This window comes from Sus scrofa, chromosome 5, assembly GCF_000003025.6.
Source record: "Sus scrofa isolate TJ Tabasco breed Duroc chromosome 5, Sscrofa11.1, whole genome shotgun sequence".
In the NCBI taxonomy this organism is placed as follows: Eukaryota; Metazoa; Chordata; class Mammalia; order Artiodactyla; family Suidae; genus Sus; species Sus scrofa.
In genome coordinates, this window is record NC_010447.5 from 48,346,695 (window position 1) to 48,368,216 (window position 21,522).

The window sequence follows — 21,522 nt, forward strand, 5'->3', positions numbered from 1 at the left end:
AACCCCAGCAACAATGGCGATATCAAAGGGATACAGGAACCAACTGAAAGAGCTCCCAATGGCCAAAACTAGAACAGTTGGAACAACAAATATTTGTCAGTATAGAATTATAATTCAAGATATAGATACCTAAGGGTACACACTGATGTAAATAAATGAATAAATGAGCAGGGGAGAATGGACAAAGCTCCTGGCCAAATTCTGAATAATTTACATAGATATTTTGCTTCAAGAAAAAGGAATATGGCTCAGTGGAAACAAATCTGATTAGCATGCATGAGGATGCAGGTTCGATCCCTGGCCTTGTTCGTTCAGTGAGTTAAGGATCTGGCATTGCCATAAGCTGTGGTGTAGTTCACAGATGCAGTTCAGATCTGGCATTGCTGTGGCTGTGGCTGTGGCGTAGGCCAACAGCTACAGCTCCGATTCTACCCCTAGGCTGGGAACCTCCATATGCCAAGGGCGCAGCCCTAAAAAGACCAAAAAAAAAAAAAAAAAGAGGAATATAATTTCCCTCTCATATGGACTGGACTCAATGTCTTCCTTCCAAAGACTAAAGTATGGAAATGGGGGGGGGGGGAGAGTAACTTTGCTGTGAAGGAAATTGATAGCACTACCTCAGCCAAGAGATCAAAGTTACTGTCAACAGTGATAGGAGTTCCCATAATGACTCAGCAAGTTACAAACCCGACTAGTATCCATGAGGATGCCGGTTCGATCCCTGGCTTCACTCAGTGGGTTAAGGATCCGGCATTGCCGTGAGCTGTGGTGTAGGTCACAGGTGAGGTTCAGATCCCACATTGCTGTGGCTGTGGAAACTAGCCTGGAAACTTCCATATGCTGTGGGTGTGACCCTAAAAAGCAAAAAATAATTAATTGATTAATTAGTTATAATAATAGTAAAATAATCCAATTGGGGGGGTTGGAGGGATTGGAGATAATGAGAAGTGGATGGAAGTGTACATAAAACAATATTGGTCAAGAGGTTATAAATGATTAAGCTGAAATTGTAAGTATGTCAGTGGTCACTATTTTTCTGAGGTAAAGTTTATGTTTTTAAATTTCCTATTACAGGAAGCACTGATCAGCATTTATTCACATAGCATAGGGACGATGAATGCGGTATGGGTTTTCTGGTCAAGGACAGCCACAAGTTTCTCCATAAACACTTGGCATTCAAGGTCAGGGAGCACGTCATCATGTCCTGGGACACAGAAACTGCCTGGTGCACCTAAGTCTAACACACGAAACCTTCCCATTCAGCACATCATGGTCATGATGCTTCCAAACCATGTAAAGGACTCCTTCTGTCTCAGAGAGCAAGATGGACATTCATATACTCTGGAATTTGGTAGAAATTCCAGAAGATCCAATGGAAGGCAATTTTATTTTTTGTTCATGAGAAATTTTATATCATGAGCCCTAACCAAATTAATACCGTCTAACGTAGTTCCTTCAACATGCATATTTTATGTTTTACTTTAACCTTTACAGTGATGTCCTGGTAAAAATATTAATGCAATATGATGACAGCCAATGAATTTACCCTATGGAGAAAATACTTCTATTTTTATGACTTCTGTCTGGACAGCTATGTTTCTCAGTTGTTGACGTTCCTTGTTCTTTTGACATTAAATGCTTCTAAAGTAGCATTTTCTTTTTGTATGTTGCAAAATGATTCATTACTGGTATGGGTGGAGCGACTTGCCTCATAATTTAGGTAAGAGAATATATTTTAGATAAAACAATATAGTTGATTATGCTGACTCTATTCTCTCATATTTACCATTTTCTTTTTTCAAAGGCAAGGCTTAAAGTAGATTTAGTCTAAACATGCGGTTGATTTAATTTCAGTTAGAAATTAAATTAATAAAATTTAGTGCTGTAGTCTCAGTCAAACGCTTTGGTGAATTATTATAAAATGATTCATGAATGACCTTTTAGAAAGATAATCAGCAGAACTGGGAGACAGAATAATTGCAAAATGTGCGCCACACAACTTTAGTTCTTTGGAATGCTACTAGCTATTATTTCCTGAGGTGGGGGACTGTCCTGCAGTCGAATAAGTTTAGAAAACATGGCAGTAAACAAGTTATTTACTGTAGGACTTTAATATGCTGGTGATATCCTGAATCTTAAAGAGGGGGAGAGAGCCTATTTCATTTCTTAGATTAATTTGACCCCAGAATACACTTTTTCTGAGTCACCTACAGCAGTGCATTTATAATGGAAGGAAAGCAGGTTGGGGAAGGGAGATGGCACAGATTCTACAGGCGTAGGAAGTTCAGCCTGCAGTGAAATTCTGACTCTGTTGCTTATAACTAGGACAACATTAGGCAAGCAGTCCACTCTCAGCTTCATTTAGACTGTAAATTAAAGGTAATAACATACAATTTGTGTGGTTTTCATAGGGATGGCAAACAATTTAGGAGAGTTCTGTTTCAGGTTGTGATATAAAAATCTATAGCAGGAGTTCCTGTTGTGGCTCAGTGGTTAATGAACCCAACTAGTATCCATGAGGACACTAGTTGGGTTCAATCCCTGGCCTCGCTCACTGGGTCAAGGATCTGGCATTGCCGTGTGAGCTGTGGTATAGGTCACAGATGTGGCTCAGATCCTATGTTGCTATGGCTGTGGCATAGGCCAGCAGCTACAGCTCTGATTCAGCCCCTACCCTGGGAACCTCCATATGCCGTGGATACAGCCCTAAAAAGACGAAAAGACAAAAATAAATAAATAAAAAATTTAAAAAATAAAAATCTATAGCAGACTACAGCACTCACTGAGGCAAGTAGGGGGAAAATGGATAAACTGAAAAAAAGAAAGAATGGATGCAAAGAAGTCTAAAGGCATTCATTTCCAGATAGGGAAGAACCTTCTCCTCCCTGGGAGCATCTGCTGAGCTTGGGAGAGGTAGATAATTAAGCCTGCCATGAGAAAAGGATTCTTCTTCCAAGGGAAAGGAGAATCTAACAGTGTCTATAATAGCTGCAGTAGCACGAGTGATATATTTGAATCTAGAGGAATCTTCAAAAGCATAAGCAGCTCTTTGCCCTTAAGACTTTTAATGCATGCTGGGCAGCTTGTGAAGCTCAGGCACTAGGTTGAAAATGCAGAGAAAGCTCCCCATAGTGTCATAGTGATTAAATCTCAAAGTCAGATGGGGGAGCAGCTATACTAAATACAGGACAGATCTCATTCTCATATATTTGAAACCAGATGGGAATGAAAGAAGCCTAAAACTGTAACCTATTCCAACTATTCCAACTCAACTCCTGATGAAACTGAAATGATTACCCCTCAACCTTGCTGCCTGGTAAAGGAAAAAGAAATAGTAATGTCAATATCCACAGATTTTTAATACAATATCTAGCATGAAAATGTTTAAAAATAACAATAAAAAGAACATGAAAAAAAGCAGAAAAATGTAACTTGTAATCAAGAAAATAATAGAAATAAAACCAGAGATGACCGAGATGGTGAAATTAAGAGACATATCAAAATATCTATTATAAATAGGTTAAGCAAAATAGAGGAAAAGGTGAATGAAAATGTGAAGAACTTAAGCAGAGAAATGGAATCTTTAAAAAAAAACAAATGAAACAAAACAGTATAGGAAATTTGGGTTTCATGGAATGAGTCAGTGAATTCAAAGACCTCAGAGTAAATTATTCAAAGTGAAGCGCAGATAGGAAAAGAAATTTTAAAAAAGAGAAAGGCTCTGTCAAATGGTTTAACATTTATATGGGCATTCTAGAAGAGGAGAAAAAGAATGAGGAAAAGGAACATTGAAAGAGGTAGTGTCTCTGGATTTTCCCAAACTGATGAAAGATATTACCACAGATACAAGATCTCAGTGAACCTCAAATAGCATAAATACAAAGAAAAAAGCTCTCAAGAACATCATGATTAGCTGCTCAAGACTAAAGATGAAAGGAAATTTTAAAGCAGCCTTTTCCCCTGAAAAAAGATGTCTTCAAGGAAATAGTTGTGTAAATGGTGGAAGCCAAAAGAAAATTCAATGACATTTTCAAAGTGCTAGAAAAAAATAAAACTGCTCACCTAGAGTTTTTTACCCAAAGAAAATACCTTTAAGAAGTAAAAGTGTAATAAGGATATTTTCAACAAACCAAAGCTTGGGAAATTTTTCACCAGAAGATCCACAATACAAAAAAATTCTAAAGTTCTTCAGGATGAAAGGAAATGATTACAAATGAAAGTGTGGCATTTTTTAAAAGAATGAAGCACTCTAGAGGGGATAAACGTATGAATAACTGTAAAAGACTAATTCTTCTAAAATGTTTTAGAAGACTAGTGACTAAAACAACAAAAATAATTTTAAAATAACATGTAATAGAGTTTATAACATAGCTAGAAGTAAAATGCATGGCAATGATAACAAAAGGAACAGAGGAAGGGCATTTTAGAGACGTAAGCGTTTTACATTTTTCATAAAGTACTAAAATAGCACTTAAAGATTATAATTAGTTAAGGATGCATTTTATAATCTCTAGAGCAATGGTTTTCTTTTTTTTATTATAGTTGATTTACAGTGTTCTGCCAATTTCTGCTGTACAGCAAAGTGACCCAGTTATACACACACACAAAGAGACACACATATTTTCTTTTTCTCACATTATCCTCCATGCTGATCCATCACAAGTGATTGGATATATTCCCCTGTGCTATGCAGCAGGATCCCATTACCCATCTACTCTAAATACAACAGTTTGCATCTACTAACCTCAGACTCCCAATCCATCCCACTCCCTCCCCCCCTCCCCACTAGCAAACACAAGTCTGCCCTCTATGTCTGTGAACTGTTTCTGTTTTGTAGATAGATCATTTGTGCCGTATTTTAGACTCCACATATAAATGACATCATATGGTGTCTGTCTTTCTCTTTCTTACTTCACTTTGTTGCTGCAAATGGCATTATTTTGTCTTTTTTATGCTGGGTATTCCATTGTGTATATATATACCACATCTTCTTAATTCATTCATCTGTTGATGGACATTTAGGTTGTTTCCATGTCTTGATTATTGTGAATAGCGCTGCAATGAACATATGGGTGCATGTATCTTTTTCAATGAAAGTTTTGCCCAGATATATGTGGAGCAGTGTTTTTCAAAGTACTGTCCCCAGGAGTTCCTGTCGTGGCGCAGTGGTTAACGAATCCGACTAGGAACCATGAGGTTGCAGGTTCGGTCCCTGCCCTTGCTCAGTGGGTTAAGAATCTGGCGTTGCCGTGAGCTGTGGTGTAGGTTGCAGACGCGGCTCGGATCCTGCGTTGCTGTGGCTCTGGCGTAGGCCAGTGGCTACAGCTCCGATTCGACCCCTAGCCTGGGAGCCTCCATATGCCGCAGGAGCGGCCCAAAGAAATAGCAAAAAGACAAAAAAAAAAAAAAAAAAAAAGGTACTGTCCCCAGACCAGAAACATCAGCATCACCTAGAAACTTGTTAGAAATGCAAAGACTTGATTCCTGTTCCAGACTTACTAAATCAGAAATTCTGGGAGTTGAACCCAGATATCTATGTTTTGAATAAGTGTCCAGATGATTCTAATGCAAACTAAAGCATAAGTACCTCCATTCTATTCTTGGAAAGGTAACAGAGAGGAAAAACTTCTCAGTGGTAGACCTATGCACAGTACAACAGGTCATTGGTTTTGGGCAGAGAAGAAATGGTCCAAGGTGAAGAGATGTATAAATTCCTAGGCAGAAGTTCCCATCGTGGCACAGTGGTTAACGAATCCGACTAGGAACCATGAGGTTGCGGGTTCCGTCCCTGTCCTTGCTCAGTGGGTTAGCGATCCGGCGTTGCCGTGAGCTGTGGTGTAGGTTGCAGACTCAGCTTGGATCCCGCATTGCTATGGCTCTGGCATAGGCCAGTGGCTACAGCTCCGATTCGACCTCTAGCCTGGGCACCTCCATGTGCCGCGGGTGCGGCCCAAAGAAAGAGCAAAAAAAAAAGACAAAAAAAAAAAAACAAAAAACAAAACAAAACAAAAAATTTCTAGGCAGCATCCAATGGCCTGTCTGGTTAGGGAAATGGAAGAAAAAGAACTGGAAGATAAGAGACCAGGAGTCCTGTGCATAGACATATGGGTGATAGCATGAAGTGTGAAGACTTGTGTATTATACATGGATACCGACCAGAAGGTTTCTACCACAGAAAAAGCCCTGAACAACCAAGAAGACAAAATGAATAGCTACTTGACATTAGCCAGTCTTTGTCATTAGTTACCCAGAGCAAACAGAATAGACACACAAACAGAATGGACATGGTGGTAGAAACAGAAGTTATGTGGGAACCCAAGAGCTCCCCACTTACCAAAGCCAGTCTAGCTACTGCAGCATTTGATTATCCAACTTGTCAACAACAGAGACTAACACTGAACCCCAGTTTGGCATTATTCTTCAAGGAAGTCAACCAGCCACTTAGTAACAAGCTGACTACAGAGAGCCCCTCCATCCTGGAAAAGCCTGCCATTGATTCTCACAGGGAAAGACACAAATTCCAGGTGTGGGTTTGCCTTTCCTGCCTGCAGAGTCTCAGCCAGCACTACACTCAGGGGCCTATGGAGCATCTCAACCACAAACCTGAAAACTTACACAGGGCACCAAACCAGGAGACCAATTTCACCATGAAGGTGATGTGAGAGTGAGCCCATGACCATGGGATCCACACATCACTTCACATGTTATACATGTTACAGACAGAGCAAGCTATAGGATTTAGAATGGCCTCTTCTTAGGTAACAAAAGACCTTGTATCATTTTAACTCAATCTATTGATGTATTTTGCCATGGAAATGCAAGAAGGGGAGAACACTGATATACAGAGAGAACAGAATGAAGTAATGACATAGACAACAGCAGACACAGAGACAAGAGTGTATCTTGATAGAAGTCTAGTTTCCAGCTCTCTTGTTGACCACAGCCCATGAGGAATCTCTGTGCCCTGACAATAAGTTACCGCCCTGCCACCTTTTTGCATAAGCATGCCTGATTTGGTTTCTATTACTTGCAAGTAAAGAATCTTGTCTTGGGAATTCCTGTTGTGGTTCAGTGGGTTAAGAATCTGACCAGTATCCATGAGGATGTGGGTTCAATCCCTGGCTTTGCTCAGTGGGTTAAAGGATCCAGCATTGCCATGAGCTGTGGTGTAGGTTGCATACATGGCTTGAATCTGGCAATGCTACAGCTGTGGTGTAGGCCCAAAGCTGCAGCTCTGATTGGACCCCTAGCCTGGGAACTTCCATATGCTACAGGTACTGCCATAAAAAAAGAAGAAGAAGAATTCAATCTAACACAATGAATTCTAGAGGAAAATTTTCACATGAAGAACTTCCAATAAATTATACAATTGTCCCAAATGGAAAAAACTTCTCATCATATTTAGATTTAGACAGACCCTCATCTGTGTGTAGAAGAGACTTCATCTTCTCATTTATTATAAATAGGCCCTGATCCTCTGATAAATATTAGAAAAGGTATGATACAGAAAATGGATTTGTTTCACTGTTTAGCAGATAAAAAATAATAAGTCTTCAAGTATGCAATATATTTCAAAAGAAGGTCTACAAGAATATATAACATTGAAGGAGAAAAAAAGGACAAGATTCTAGATTTAGAATTTCTTAGAAACCTGAAAGAAATTTTATGATTTATCTTTTATTTATTTTTCTTTTTCTTTTTTATGGCCGCACCTGTGGCATATGGAAATTCCCCAGGCTAGGGATCAAATCAGAGCTGCAGCTGCCGGCCTATGCCATAGCCACAGCAACACCAGATCTGAGTGGTATCTGCGACCTATGCCACAGCTTGCAGCAGTGCTAGATCCTTAACCCACTGACTAAGGCCAAGGATCAAACCTGCATCTTCATGTATACTAGTCAGATTCTTAGCCCACTGAGCCACAACAAGAACTCCATGATTTATCTTTTATTAAGTTAATTTATCTTTTATTAAATTAATGCACCAGGAGTTCCCATCTTGTCTCGGTGGAAATGTATCTGACAAGTATCCATGAGGACACAGGTTCGATGCCTGGCCTCCCTCAGTGGATTAAGGATCCGGCGTTGCCCTGAGCTGTGGTGTAGGTCACAGACGTGGATTGGATCTGGCGTTGCTGTGGCTGCAGCATAGGCTGGAAGCTGCAGCTCTAATTAGACCCCTAGCCTGGGAACCTCCACATGCCAGGTGAGCAACCCTAAAAAGACACACAAAAAAACAAACAAACAAAAAAAAGGTTTAAAAAATATATCACTTAATTAATGCAACCATTAAAAGGCTAGAAGTTAAGTATTTGGAATGCAATAATAGAAGAATAATATAGCGAATAAAGTATACTTCGAATGTATATTATTGTTATTTACTGGCTGAAATGAAAAAAATCTTGAAAAAAATAGACAAATTTCTTTGTTTTACTTTCTCTTGATATCACTGCCAACAATGCCCTCTAGTGGTAAAGTATGTAGGTAGTGAAGACTGGAAAAAATGAAACATAGTTAAGCAGGCCTGTTAAACTCATTGCTAAGATTTTCATGAAACTATGAACTTTTACACTTCCAGTTGGTAACTGAATGTTATATTTGGCAAGACACAGCATATACCTTAGAGCACAAGCGTCTCAAAGCCAATTTTCCCCTGTGGCTTTCCTGAACGTATGCCAAACAGCACATGAAAATTGCCATCTGTAATGTCTTGCAGGGGCATTTCTGGGTCACAACTTCCACTACGTACTTTAAAAGAAAGTAAAATCTACTTTTATTGAGGATGAAATCAATCTCCAAAATACTTCTGCTTTTATACCCAATTACCTTCAAGAATTATAGCTTCAGACAACAATAATGACTCCTGTTACCGCTTTCAAGATCTTATCTGAATTCTGAGCTCATCATCTAGGCAAAATCCCCTTGCTTGAGAATTCTTCAAACAACAGCTCTCAACTGCTGGGGTGAGCCAGTCAAAACAACAGTTACAGTTACAAGAATGAAATTTCTCCAACCCAAGCTCAGCAAAGAGCTTCCCAAAGGAACTTCAGCTGAAGGAAGAGAATGAAGACAACGTACACAGCTCACTCCCCTCTAATTCAAACCAGCCAATTGCTGGCTCTAGTCTCTGGCTCAAGAGCTCTTTGTCTGCAAATTGTTCTCCTTTCTCTCTGCTCCTAGTCTCCTTTCCTTAAAATTTCCAACCATCCTATGTTCTCTTTAGTAATTAATTATGTGTGTGATTTTGAGAGACATTTAGACCCTTTTGTGATAACTATGTTTGCATGAGAGTATTTGCTCTGATGCTCTGTATGACTTTTCACTAAGGCATTAGCCTACTATTCCATTCTGCGATTTCATTTATTTAAATAGAAAGAAACACATCCTCAGATAGCTATGCTGTGCATTGACAAGGGCCATTAATATTAATATTAATTCCCTTAGAAAGATTGAGATGACCACATTCTGTGAATGCTAAATATTTCCTGTATCTGCGTTGCTAAAATGGAATCCAAATACTAAAAAATATCTTTGAAGACCTCTTGCCTTCATCACCCTGTAGACAAACCTCATGAGGCAATCTGAACTTCAATACCATTTTCTCCATTGCCATTTCTGATATACTAGATATACCTCAGTTTTGGGGGTCAGAGGAATTGGCTCAAGTGTAAATCTCAATCATTGCCATTGATTTGGCTGTGTTGTTCAGTAAGTCACCTTTGCGAAGTCATCTATGTAGATAAGTTTTGGATGGACTCACAGAATAATTAAATAACAATTTCACCTATGCCTAGCACTAGGACAAATGAAAAAATACTAAAAAATCTTGGAATGGCAGCATATAATTCTGTAGTTCACAATGTATGCTTTATAGAATGATCCCTAATTTACCTGACCATGGAACTCTTTTTTTTTTTTTTCTCAGAGTATTTCAGGAAACCAGGGTATGAAAAAACTCTTCAGGAAATGGTAGTATAGGGTTTCTCTGGAAACTGACCTTCAAACTATACCCCTTGAATTTTTTCAGTTGCACCAGCCACATTTCAAATGGCTACCATATACAGTGCAGAATTGAACATTCCATCATCACAAAATGTTCTATAGAATAGCACTAGTCTAGAGTGTTCCTTATAACCTTGTAACCCTATTCAAACTTCATCTTAAGAAGTATTAAATTGAAGTGTTTAACAGCAAAGGAGAATGAAGTTCCAAATGAGATGGAAATAGCATACCCCATGCTGTCTCTCCCACTGAATGCAACTTGACTCATTGGAGAGGATGGATGGAGCTGTTACCTGAGGCTTTTGGAAGGGAAATAGCAGCAGGCATCTTGGGGAAGACAAATAGATAGCTGATAACCACTAAACTGGGGGTGAGTTTCTCCCACCCTGGATTCAAAGGCAACCTGAAATCCAGAAATGTATGCCAGAGCAGATGGAAGGGCTCCCAAAAAAGTCCTCTTTTTCTTGTCTGAGGAGCAGAAAAATGGCCTATTATGGATCGAAAAAGATTGAGGGAAATCCTCTGGGCTTTTTGTGTGTGTGTATGTGTCTTTTTTTTATTTTCACTTTTGTCTTTTTTGTTAGGGCCACACCCACAGCACGTGGAAGTTCCCAGGCTAGGGGTCAAATCGAGCTCTGCAGCTGAAGCCCATGCCTCAGCCACAGCAATGCCAGATCCAAGCCACATATACGACCTAAACTATAGGTTGCAGTAACGCCAAATCCTTAACCCACTGAGTGAGGCCAGGGATCAAACCCTCATCCTCACGGATACTAGTCGGGTTCTTAACCTGCTGAGCCACAATAAGAACTCCTCTGGGCTTTTCTTTTCCTCTCTTGTCCCAGTTCCTGAGCAATCCTAGAGTGACACAGAGGCAACAATAGCAGAACAAATGTCTAAAACTCAGAGGGAAGGCATCCCTTCTCTCTGACCAGAGGAACCGTTGATCCAAGAGTGTGAGAGGAATCTCCACTGTTCTTTCCTCTCTGATCTCTCAGTACTTGGTCCTGGTAGCAGACATAGTTGTGGGGAGTACATAACAGACCAGGGAAACTGAAGTCCTGGCTTTCTAGTTGGAAGACCAGGAAATGCATACCTGGGAGCAGGAAAGATTTCCTTGGAGGAAATCATAAAGAGATTTTCTGGAAGTGCCATAAAATAATATCTTAAAACTATATATGAATTTCTGGGTTCATCTCTAAATTCTGCGTGCCTGGACCTGACCCTAAACAACATATGGAAGGCATTGGGAACTGATCTACAAGATGGACCATTGTCCAAGCCCCAGACTGGTCACTGAGTGTTACACACATGAGATAGACCCAAGAAGCACAGCAAAGGCTTTGAAAACTGATCTGATGTTGGAATCGGCCAAAAGGAGGCGGGGTAAGAACTTGCAAGCTAAACCTAAACTGTTCAATTACCTACCACACAAATGAACAAACCAACATTCTCCACCGGACTTAAACAAGACCTAACATTTCATAACATAATATTCAAAATGTCCAGAATAAAATTTAGAATTATTCAACACATAAATATCAACAAATCTTGATATTTCTCAAGGGAAAAGACAATCAACAGCCAAGAACATAGATGTTGACATTAGACCAAGACTTTTAAATAGTTATTAAAGTCATTCTCTAATAAGTAAATGTGAAAACTCTTGAAACAAATGAAAGATAGGAAGTCTCAGGAGAGAAATAGAAGATACAAAAAAGAACCAAAAGAAAAGATTAGAATTGGAAAAATACAATGACTAAAATTAAAAACTCACTGGTTGGGCTCACTAACAACATCAAGGTATCACTAAAAAATCCAAACTGAACAATAGGGATTTTTAAAGTTTTTGTGTAAGAAGATCTTAAAGGACCTATGGAACAATATCAAAAGTTCTAACCTTCGCATCTTTGGAGTCTTAAAAGGAGAAAAGAAAGAATCATGTAGAAAAATAATTGAAGAAATAAATCAGTTATTTATTTTGGGCATTTAAAAATGACCAAATTTGGTAAAAGACAAACTTGCAGATTCAAGAAGCTCAGTGAACCTCAAATAGAATAAACTTAAAAAAAATCCATACCTATATAGTACCAGAGTCAAACTGCTAAAAACAAAAGACAAAGAAAATATCCTGAAAGCATATCGATACCTTATATTTAGGGGGATGATAATTCAAATATCTATGACTTGTCATTAAAAACCGTGAGAGCCAGAAGGCAATGAAACATTTTTTAAATGCTGAAAGAAAATAGCTTTCAGGAGTTCCCATCGTGGCGCAGTGGTTAACGAATCCGACTAGGAACCATGAGGTTGCAGGTTCGGTCCCTGCCCTTGCTCAGTAGGTTAACGATCTGGCATTGCCGTGAGCTGTGGTGTAGGTTGCAGACGCGGCTCGGATCCCGCATTGCTGTGGCTCTGGCGTAGGCGGGTGGCTACAGCTCTGATTCGACCCCTAGCCTGGGAACCTCCATATGCCATGGGAGCGGCCCAAGAAATAGCAACAACAACAACAATAACAACAACAACAACAAAAGACAAAAAAAAAATAAAAAATAAAAAAAGAAAATAGCTTTCAACCCAGGATTCTGTATCCAGTTAAAATATCTTTCAGGAATATAGGCAAAATAAAGATATTCTCAGATGAAGAATGACTGAGAGAATATATCATCAGCAGATCTGCTCTAAAAAAGTGCCAAATAAAGTCTTCTACACAGAAGAGAAATAATAAGAGTAAGAATACTTATAAATAAATCAAAGAAAACCTAATAAAATGGAGATACACACTATGTCCATGGATTGAAATAATAAGTTTAACATGCCAATTCTCCTCAAATTTATCCATAGATTTAATATAATTCCAGCTACTGTCCAGCAAGATTTTTTCGTAGAGATTGACAAACTGATTCTAAAATTTATGGAAAATCAAAGGAATTTGAATATCCAGAACAATTTTTTAATGAATAATGGAGGATTCACATTACCCAATTTTAAGACGTATTGTAAAGTTAGAGTATTATAAAGCACACAGTATACAGTGTAAATTATACAGAATATAAAGACATATTACAAAGCAATAAACACATACATCAATGGGAGAAAATAGAAACCCCAGAAGTTGACCACACTAATGTGAGCAAAAGTGTAAAGGCAACTCAGTGTAGAAAGACAGCCTTTTCAACAAATGGTTTTGAAACAATTAGACATCCAGATTGAAAAAAAGAAAAGTATCTTAACATAAACCCTATACCTTATACAAAAATTTCCAAAGTTAAAACCTAAAACTATAAAACTTTTAGAATAAAACATGAGAAAGCCTTCATAAACTTGCATTAGGCAAAGAGTTCTTAAATATGACACCAAAAGGACATCCATAAGAAAAAAATCAATAAATTAGACTTCATCAAAACTAATATATTAATGGTGTTCCCATTGTGGCTCAGCAGGTTAAGGACCCAATGTAGTCTCTGTGAGGATGCAGTTTCAATCCCTAGCACTGCTAAGTGGGTTAAGGATACCATGTTGCCACAAGCTGCAATGTAGTTCACAGATTTGGCTCAGATCCGGTGTTGCCCTTGTATGCTGTAGCTCCAATTCAACCCCTAGCCCGGGAAGATCCATATACCATGGGTGCAGCTATAAAAAGAAAAAAAATTAATAAGTTAAGCTAGTACAAAATATTCACAAATCACAGACCCAACAAAGGAATCAGTATTGAAAGAAAAAAAAAAAACTCTTAAAATCGTCAATAATAAAATGAAGAAGCCAATTTAAAAATGAATGAAAGATTTGAACAAACACTTTATCAAAGACGATATACAGGTGGAAATTAGCACATGAAAAGATGCTTATCCTGGTGTTCCTTTTGTGGCTCAGGAGTAACAAACCCAACTAGTATCCATGAGGATGTGGTTTTGATCCCTGGCCTCACTCAGTGGGTTAAGGATCGGGTGTTGCTGTGAACTAAGATGTAGTTTGCAGACACAGCTGGAATCTGGCTTGCTGTGGCTGTGGCATATGCCAGAAGCTACAGCTCCAATTGGAGCCCTAGCCTGGGAACTTCAATATGCCACGGATACAGCCCTAAAAAGACCAAAAAAAAAAAAAAAAAGCTTATCTTCACTAGTCTTTAGTGCAGATTAAAACCACAATGTAATAACACACCTACAAAAATGGTTACAACTTAAGAATAAAAAAAACTAACAAGATCTACTGCCAACAAGGATGTGAAACAATCAGACTTCTCATATATCACTAGTGGTAATGCAAAGGATTTTGGCCACCCCACAGCATATGGTGTTCCTGGGCTAGGGATCCAGTCTGAGCCCCAGTCTTGACCTTAGCCAAAGCAGCAGCAATACCAGATCCTTAATGCACTGTGCCAGGCCAGGAATGGAACCTGCTTCCCAGAATTCCAAATATGCTGCTGATCCTGTTGTGCCACTGCAGGAATAAGTAATGCAAAAAATTAAAGCAGCCATGGAAAATATTTTGGCAATTTCTTTTTTATTATAATTATAGTTGATTTACAACATTGTACCAATTTCTGCTGTACAGCAAAGTGACCCAGGAAGTACATATATTCCCTTCCCTATATTATCTTCCATCATAGTCTATCCAAGGGACTGGATATACTTCCCTGTGCTATAAAGTAGGGCCTCATTGCTTATACATTCTAAATGTAATAGTTTACATCTACTCCTCCCTCCCCCTTGGCAAACACAAGACTGTTCTCTATGTCTGTGAGTCTGTTTCTGTTTTGTAGATAGGTTCATTTGTGCCATATTTTAGATTCCACAGGTAGCTGACATCATATGGCACTTGTCTTTCTCTTTCTGACTTAATTCACTCAGTATGAGAATCTCTAGTTCCATCCATATTGCTGCAAATGGCATTGTTTTATTCTTTTTCATGGCTGAGTATTATTCCACTGTATATTACCACATCCTCATTCATTCATCTGTCAATGGACATTTGGGTTTTTTCCATGTCTTGGCTATTGTGAATAGTGCTGCAATTAACATAGGGGTGAGTGTATTTTTTGAATGAATATTTTGTCCAGATATATGTCCAGGAGTGGGATTGCTCAGTCATATGGTAGTTCTACATTTATTTTTCTGAGGAACCTCCATACTGTTTTCCATAGTGGTTGTACCACTTTACATTCCCACCAACAGTGTAGGAGGATTCCCTTTTCTCCACACCCTCTCCAGCATTATTATTTGTAAAATTATTAATGATGGCCATTCTGACTGGTATGAGGTGGCACCTCTTTGTAGTTTTGATTTGCATTTCTCTAATATTTTAGTGATGTTGAGCATTTTTTCATTTGCCTACTGGCCATACGTATGTCTTCTTTGGAGAAAGGTCGATTTAGGTCTTCTAGCTGTGGCAACATCTTGAAATAAGACAGGAATGATATTTGCCACATTGATGGGGGTCTCCTTTCACAAATGATTTCTCTGTAATATGCAACACTAATTGATAGCATTTTACCCACTGTAGAGCTTCTTGCAAAATTGGAATCAGACTTCTCAGACCCTGCCACTACTTTAGCAACTAAGTTTACATACTCATCTAAATTCTTTGTACACATTTCAACAACCTTCACAGCATCTTCACCAGGAGGTAGGCCTGTAAGGTTCTTTAATGCCTTTAACATAGTCCTAATCATCTCTTTTAGAGAGAGCTTATCACGCTGCCTCTACTTAAAATCTTGTATCACTTACTTTTTATCTTTTCGTGTTTTCTTATATTTCTTTTTCTACTTTATTTATCCAAATATGTCCTTTTTAATTTTGCATAAACAACTGAAATAGTCTCTTTCTTCAGTTCATCTTTGCACACCTCAATTCATCTTATGCAATGGCTCCCTGAAGCTCAGATTAAGTCATATTTATTGGCTGCCTATGAACCAGAGTCTATGCTAAGCACAGGAAATGAATAGTACAAGGGTTCAATCCCTACCCTCATAAATTCGGGTCCAGAGGAAAAGGCCAATATGTAAACAGATGATTGTAATCCACTGAACATTTTCTACTACAGTTTTTTTAATTTATAAAATAGAAACAATAATTATACTTACAACCCAAAGTATGGAGAAAATAAATGAGTTAATAGCTAAGTAAGTGCTTAGTAATGGTCTGGCACATGGTAATCATATAATAATAAACACTAGCCATTAATATAATTAACTCCAAAGTACCAAGTACAGTATTATGAACTATGATTATCCTCATTTTCAGACGGTGGATGTAAATTACTTTTTTAGGAGTTCCCATGGTGACTCAGAGAAAATGAACCTGACTAGTATCCATGAGGACATGGGTTCAATCCCTGGCCTCACGGAGTGGGCCGGGGATCCAGCATTGCCCTGAGCACCTGGTACAGGTGACAGACACAGCTCAGATCTGGTCTTGCTGTGGCTGTGGTGTAGGCCGGCGGCTGCAGCTCCGATTCAATCCCCAGCCTAGCCTGGGAACCTCCATATGCTGTGAGTGCAGCCCTAAAAAGCAAAAATAAATAAATAAATGAATGAATGAATGAATGAATGAATGAATAAATAACTTTTTCAAGCCACCCAATGTGTTGAGGGATCTTGAACAAAGCTAAAACTTTGAAGTCTATTTACCCAGATATCCCATAAAGGATTATAATTTTACAAATAAAATAAACTGTGTCCTCTTACTTTAATTATCTTTTCCCAATATATTTTTGAAGGTATTTCTGTGATGAAATTCAGCAGAAGATGATTCCCATTTTCTTCCCAAGCATGTGGTTTCTACAGAGGGGCACAGTGACAATCTACATTCTATTTTTCCAGACTGTGCCATATCATTCTTGCTAGCACTCACAGCTCAGGCATTTTTTTCCTCTTCCAATAGTCATACATATTTATTGGCATAAAATGAAATCTCGTCTTCCACAAAATGAATTATGAATATTAGATATAAAAAGTAATAGCTACAATGAAAGGGCAGACTGGAAAATAAGATTCAGAAGTCCTAACACCCTGAGGAATTGAAAAAATAAAATGACATTATGCTTTCCTGAATCCCAAAGATAATCTCTGAAAGTATCCCAAAGAAAGCCTAGAGGATTTGATAAGAATCAAAAACTATCATCCATTTCCAAACATGCACAGAAAAATATGTTTTTCCAGGCTGCCAAGATAAATGCAAAACAGAAGGGTTTTTTTTTAAATCCCACATTAGGGTTTTTTAGATATGTTACAGAATAATTTTAAAAAATAGACAGGCTGCCCTTAAAAATAGGAATGCATAAGATTCTTGCAGTGCAGTAAGGTGGAAATAGCAGAATGCAAAGGCCTGTATTCTGAAGTGAGCAGCACACATAACTAGCTCTAGACTCTGCACAAGGTACTTAATCATTATGCCAAAGCTATAAAAGTTGGAGATAATGACATCTATTCCTGCCTATCTTGCTTATTGTTGTTGATGAGAACAATAATAACTAGCATTTGTGCAGGAATATAAAAACAACCTTTTTTCTCACAAATACTATTTTATTTAGTTACTACAACAATCCTAGATATTATTACTATTATTATTATATTAGTTATAACTAATTATAGCTAATTATTATATTATAACTAGATGTTATTACTATTATTATTATTATCATCATTATATTCTTTTGACAAATGGGGAAGCTGAAGATCAAAGAATTTTTAACCAACCTGCCTGAGGTCAGAGTAAGTGATAAGGCAGGACTCAACCCACATCTTCTAACTTTACACTTTTGCTTGACCCACTAAACTATAATTCTTTGAATACAGGACTTTTTACCATCATATTCTCAGGCTAAGCATCATCCCCAGCACATAATAGCTACTCGGTAAATATCTGATAAGCTGAGGGGAACCATATATACCATCGTGGGAGATCTGGTTCACCAAATTTCAGCCAGAGAGACACTAAATTCTATAGGATAGGAGGGAAGGTTCTGAATTTTTTAAATTTCTATGATTTAAATGTAATCTAAAATATCATACCAAAGCCATTCAGGGCAACTTTGGTTGTCTGTGAAGAACAAATATACTCTCGATGGGGAAAAAAATGACAAATTTTCCTTACACAAGAATTTCAAAAATCTGTAGATATTCCCCCAGCCAGGGGGATTGGATTAGGAAGATGTGGTATATATACACAATGGAATACTACTCAGCCATAAAAAAGAACAAAATAATGCCATTTGCAGCAACATGGATGAAACTAGAGACTCTCAAACTGAGTGAAGTTAAGTCAGAACGAGAAAGACAAATACCATATGATAACACTTATATCTGGAATCTAATATGCAACACAAATGAACCTTTCCACAGAAAAGAAAACCATGGACTCGGAGAATAGACTTGTGGTTGCCTGGGGGAGGGGGAGGGAGTGGGATGGATTCAGAGCTTAGTTTTAATGGATGCAAACTATTGCTTTTGGAATGGATTAGCAATGAGATCCTGCTGTGTAGCACTGAGAACTATGTCTAGTCACTTATGACAGAGCATGATAATGGGAGAAAAAAAGAATGTACACATGTATGTGTAAATGGGTCACCATGCGTACAGTAGAAAAAAATTGTTTTGGGGAAATAACAATAAAAAAAAAAAAACATTGTACTAAAATGTCCTAATCAGGAAAGCAAAAAGAAACCAAAACTCTACAGATAGGAACAGATAAAGAGAATTGTCTTTCTTTGTAAACAACATGATTATCTATGCAGAAAAATTTAAGAAATCTAAAAGAAAAAAAAATCTACTTAAACTGATAAAGGAGTTAGTAATGTCACAGAATACATGTAAAATATAAACTACTCTATATTAGCAATAAGCAATTTAGAACCTAAAATTTTTTTAATATTTTCAATAGCATTAAGAAATATGAACTACTTAGGAATCAATTTAACAAAGATTATGAAAGACCTATGAAAATTGCAAAACATTGTTTAGAAGTATTAAAGAAGATCTAAACAAACATATCATGTTCATGGGTTGGAAGACACAACATTGATGAGGTTTGTCAAGTCTCCCCAAATTGATCTGAAGATTTAATGCAATCTTAATCAAAACCTACCTGATTTATGTAGAAATGCAAAGGAATTAGAGAGACCAAAACAATTTTGAAACAAACCAGCAAAGTTGAAGTGCTTATTCTACATGATTTTAAGACATACTATAAAGCTAGAGTAATCCAAATAATATGGTGCCAGAATAAGAAGAAACATACAGATCAAGGGAACAGAACATAAATATACAAATAGAGTCAATTTTTGACAGTTTCTAAGGTAGTTCTATATGGAAAGGATAATCTCTTTAACAAATAGCATTGAAACAACTGGATATCCACATGAAAAAAATACAAACCTCAACCCTTACTTCATAGCATATATCAAAAATAAATTCAAAATGGATCCTAGACCTAGAGATAAAAGCAAAGATTATATGATCATAAAAATAGGAGACTATCATTTGACTGTGGGTTAAGCAAAGAGTTCTTAGATATAACAGAAAAATCATGGAAAAAAAGAATTTTAAAATTGATAAGTTGGACTTTATCAAAATTAAAGAACTTTGCTTTTTAAAAGCTATTAGGAAAATAGGAGTTCCCATTTTGGGAATGAACCTGACTAGTATCCATGAGGGCGTGGGTTCGATCCCTGGCCTCGCCCTGTGGGTTAAGGATCTGGCATTGCCCTGAGGTGTAGTGTAGGTTGCAGACGCGGCTTAGATCTCCCATTGCTGTGGCTGTGGTGTAGGCCAGCAGCTGCAGCTCTGATTCAACCCCTAGCCTAGCAACTTCCATATGCCAAGGGTGTGGCCTAGAAAAGCAAAAAAGAAGAAAAGAAAGAAAAGAAAATAGGAGTTCCTGTTGTGGCTCAGTTGGTTAAGAATCCAACTAGTATCCATGAGGATGCAGGTTCGATCCCCAGCCTTACTCAGTGAGTTAAGGATCCAGCATTGTCACAAGCTGTAGGTCACAGATGTGGCTCAGATCCCAAGTTGCTGATGCTGTGGGTAGGCCAGCAGCTGCAGCTCTGATTTGACCCCTAGCCCAGGAACTTCCATATGCCACAGGCATGGCCTTAAAAAAAAAGAAAAAAAATAGGCAAACCACAAACTGGGAGAAGTGTTTGAAAAACATGTATCTCATAAAAGATATACATTAAGGATATATAAAGAACACTTTTAAGTCAATAAGATAAACAAGTCAATTAAAAATATGGACAATATTACTATATACCTGTTAAACCAGCTAAAACTTAAAAAAAAGGCAACAATACCAAATACTGGCAAAAATGCAGAGAAATTATTTCTTAGACATTGCTGGCAGGAATGGAAAATGGTATTACCATTCTGGAAAATAGTTTGGCATCTTCTTGTGGAATTAAACATGTACTTACCACCCAGAAATTGCACTCTTGGGCATTTATCCAAAAGAAATAAAATCGATGTTGTGTATATGAATGTTCACAGCAGCTTTATAAATAACCAAAAATAAACCCCCCAAATACCTTTCAATGAGTGAATGTTAAAACTCTGCTACATCCATCATACATACTATGGAATACCATGCAGCAATAAAAAGGAACAAACTAGCAATAGATACAACAATCTGAGTTAATCTGAGCGTAAAAACTAATCTCAAAAGGCTGCATCCTAGATGATTTATTTATATGATATTCTCAAAGTGACAAAATTTTAGAGATAGAAAACAAACATTATAGCTATAGGACAGGCAGAAAGGATGAAATGGGATATGTGATCAGCTGTGCATGAGAGCCCTGTGTTGACAGAATTGTTCTGTATCTTGATTGTGGTAGTGATTGCTCAAATCCTTGCATAGGATAAAATCACACAGAACTACTCACACACAAACACATCCATGTACAAAAAAAAAAAAAAAATGCAGGCGTTCCCATCGTGGAACAGTAGAAATGAATCCAATAGGAATCATGAGGTTTCGGGTTCGATCTCCCTGACCTCTCTCAGTGGATTAAGGATCCAGAGTTGCCATGAGTTGTGGTGTAGGTCACAAACGAGGCTCAGATCTGGCATTGCTGTAGCTGTGGCATAGGCCAGCAGCTGTAGCTCCGATTAGACCCCTAGCCTGGGAACCTCCATATGCTGTGGGTGCAGCCCTTAAAAAAAAAAAAAAAAAAATTCAGGTTTTATCAAAGATAACAATGGAATAAAATCTGTTAACAATAATACCAATGTAAATTTCCTGGTGTTGATACCATACTACAAGCAACAGAACATGTCACCAATGAAAAACTGGGCAAAGTATACATCAAGAGTCCTTATACTATTTTGCAGCTTCCTATACGCTTATAATTATTTCAAGATAAAAAGGTGTTTTTTAAAAATAAACTATTTGGATACTTCTCCAAAGTATATATACAAATTGCAAATAGGTGCCTCATTTAGTAATAACAAATTAAAAAATAGCAACATGCTCAACATCATTAGTCAGCAGGAAAATGCCAACTAAACTATAATGAGATACCACTA

The 21,522-nt window shown here is 37.7% G+C and overlaps 1 protein-coding gene across 3 annotated transcripts in view; it reads left to right on the forward strand.

Annotated features, from left to right (window-relative positions):
* Positions 1-21,522, forward strand: part of LMNTD1 (lamin tail domain containing 1) — a 557,729-nt gene that overhangs the window by 504,522 nt on the left and 31,685 nt on the right. The gene's annotated exons all lie outside the window — the stretch shown is intronic.